A 3491-nucleotide genomic window follows, 5' to 3' on the forward strand; every position below is an offset into this window, starting at 1 on the left:
CCCGGGGGCGCGTGGGGGGGAGAGCAGCGCGGAGCCGGTACCTGCGCGGATCCCCCGCGGCTCCGCGCCACAACCTTGGGCGATTCCTGCTTTTCCGCACCATTCCCAGCATTTCCCAGCCCCTTTCCCGGCTCCTTTACGTGGCGGGGGGGGGGGGGGGGGGGTGGCGGGGGGGACCTTTTCCCCCAAATCCTCACCAGCGAAGGCCCACGAGGAGCCAGAATTGACGGAATCCCTGCGAACGCCGCCAAAATAAAGCCCAGCTCCCCCCAAAATACAGGGAATTCATCAGCGCAGCTTCTCCCCTCCCCAGCGCTTTTTCCGGGAGGTTTTTGCTTTTTTGGGGGCTGTTTTTGGGTGGTTTCTAATTTATCGCCAATATCCGAGCCTGATAACGCGGAATAAACGCGCGGGGAGCGGAGGGGAAAAGCGCAGAAATGTAAAACACGCGGAGAGCAGCGTGCGGTCCCTGTGACTACTCCTGGTTTTCCATAAAAAAGCGCCGCATCCCAGGAAAATCTCGGAGCCATAAATCCCCCCCCGCGCCCCTCCGCCGCTCCAATATCATAATTAAAAACCAGTGGGGGAGATTTTAACTTTTTATGGCGTTTCTGGGGTTGGGGTTGCTGAGCATATTTTAAGTTTCGCTGCTTTTTTCTCTTTTATTCCTCTCTCTCTCTCTCTCCAGGGGTGGCTCGGAAATAAAAATCAATCTTAATATGCACAGAATAGAAATTGGTTTGTCTGGTTCACGCTGTTCGAAGAAAAAAGGGGAAGAAATCTGCAGATTGTTAATCCCGAGAAGGCAAAACTCATCATAAATGTAATGAATCCTTTAAATCATTCAATTATCACAGCACTAATATCAAATAATTATGGTTAAACGTACCAGTAATCAACCTTGTCCCTGTTGAAATATTAATTTAAAGGAGTGCGGGGTGTCTTTTTTTCTTTTTTCTTTTCTTCTTCTTTTCTTTTTTTTTCCCCCCGCTTCTTTTGCCCTTTTAGCGACTTTTTAATTCCGTTTTTTGCCCCCGGGCTGATGAAAATACCCCAAACCAGGAGCGCTTTGACCCAAACCAGCAACACTTGACGCATTTTCCGCGCTTAAAACCGAGCATTTTAAACACCGAACAGAGCATAAAAACCAGATATTAAATGATTCATTCCTTTTATTCTCCTTTGGGCCACAACGCCCAGCCCCAGATGGAGAAAATCGCGATTTCTGCAATCGAAATAAACTCCTGCCGCAGCAACCTCGCCCTCAGGCTCGCAGGAGGGAAGCCAAAAGCGGGGGAAACACGGGAAAATCACAATCCACCAGCAAAAGCAGCACCTAGAAACCACCGCTGCGGCCAAAGCTCAACCTGCCCGCAGCGAACCTGCGAGCCCGGCCCCGAAAAACCCAAATATTCCGAGATTTCGCCTCAATTCCTCGGCGCCAACCTGCGCCTTGCAAGCTCTCACCGACACCCGGCACAGGGCGGCTTTTCTGGGATGTCAGGACGCGCAAATCCGCGCAAAACCAGGAGCAAAGGGCTCTCGCAATTCCCAATTTCCCCCTCTGCCGTTCACCTTCGCCTCTTGGCATTTTCAGCCCTCACCGATCCCTCTTTCCCCGCGATTTTTGCTTTGTTTCACTCCTTCAATTTTCCCTTTCCCCCCCTTTTTTTTTTTTTGGCATCCAAACGCTGGCACAACTTTCCCAACTTTCCCAGCGGGGGAAAAAGGGGTAAAATAACAAGTTTTTCCCCTCTACTCGTGTGACACAAACGCCTGATTTACTTCATCCCCAATTCCTGAGTTTTTTAGGTGTTTTTACTCCAGACAAATTCCCAATCCTGGCTTCCCAGAGCAACCTGGGGCTGGAAATCCAGATTAAAAGCGTGGATAAAAAAGGGGGGGATGTTGAATTTAATCTCTGCCTGGAGACACCGGCAGCGGGAGAAGTCGAAACCCCCCAAATTCTGCTTTTTTCCCCCCGTTTTCACCTCCCCGGAACGCTGCAAGTTCTGGAGGGGTTTTTTAGGTGCCAGGGGGGATCAGCAGAAAAAGGGGCGCTCCCAGCACCAGCACAACCCCCCCCCCCAAAAAAAAATTGATTTCTGATTTTAATTTTTATTATTATGATGATTTATTTCCTTTTTCATCTCCTTTTTTAAAGGCATCACCCCCGCGCTGGGGCTCTGCCAATCGCTGCCGATAATTTGGGGTGGAAAAGCGCAAAAAGCGCTGCCTTTGTCCTCCTCATTTCAGCAACAAAAGGGGGGAAATTGGGGCCAAAAACTCAAAGGAAAGGGGCCAAAAATCAAAGAAAAAGGGCAAAAATCTCCGGGAGGGGCGCGCTGGGAGGGGGTCGGTGAAGGTTTAGGTCGTGCTGGTGCTGATCCCCATCACGGTGGGGACGGGATGGGATTTGGGGGGCTTTTTTTAGGGTGGCCGGCGCTCGCTGCGAGTTGCGCGGGGCGCGCAAGGAGCGCCCCGGGGCGCGCCCGGCGGAGCTGCGAGTGCTGCCCTTGATGAAGACGAACTGACGTAATTAAGGCAGTTTCTTGTTGCCGAGCTAAAAGCCCATCCCAACAACATGAAACTACCTAAACCACAGATCAGCTGCGCTGGGAAGGGGCGGAAGATCCACGCATTTTCTGTCAGAGAGGAGGGAAGAGGGGGAAAAAAAATCCAGGGAGAGCAGACAGCGAGAGGAGGAGGAGGAGGAGGAGGAGGGGGAGGGGGAGGAGGAGGGAGAGAAAAGAGGGATGGGAGGAAGGTGGGGGGGAAAATAAAAAGAAGGAAAAAAAGGAGAGGAAAAGAAGAAAATTCGCCCCCTTTGTTGCTGGTCTCCCTTCGCCCCCCTCCCGTCTCTGCCCGAAATTTGCAGCCCAGAAAATGCTTTGGGGGCCGGGAGAAAGGAAGGGAAACCCCCAAAAATAAAAGCCCCGAAGCGGCATCTTTAATGTGTCCATGAAATCGCTGTGATCGGCGCTGGCTCGCTGCTCGCCGCGGCGGCGGCGGAGGCGTTTGGGGCGAGAACAGCTCGAAAACGCTGAATTATTGCGGGCTGCGCTCTCTCATTGCCAAAGCGGCCGCGTCCTGACCTTCTCCCGTTCAAATCGCGCTGATCCAGCCCCAAAAATGCTTCCCCGAGAGCCCTGCGCGGCCAGCGGGGCTGCCAGCAGCGAAATAAAATCACCGCGTGCCCGCGCTGCGCTCAGCATCCTCCTCAGGAAGGCACCGCGGGCACCTCTGCCAGCAGCGCTGGCACCTCCGCACGCTCCAAATCCTCCTGTTCCCCCCCCAAAACCCCGACATTCCGCCAATTCCCACGTTTAGCAAAGCCTCTGCCGCTCTCCGAGCCAACTCCGCGCAAGTAAGTTTCCAGGAAAGGCAGCTTTGGGGCAGAAAATCCGGGGGAAAATGGGAGTCTCCGCGGGATCCGTCCTGCAGCATGCACTGCCCCCGCGGAAATTCCGCTGTCAGGCGCGCAGGGAGCC

The sequence above is a fragment of the Corvus brachyrhynchos genome, unplaced genomic scaffold (genome assembly GCF_000691975.1).
Source record: "Corvus brachyrhynchos isolate BGI_N302 unplaced genomic scaffold, ASM69197v1 scaffold830, whole genome shotgun sequence".
NCBI classification, from domain to species: Eukaryota; Metazoa; Chordata; class Aves; order Passeriformes; family Corvidae; genus Corvus; species Corvus brachyrhynchos.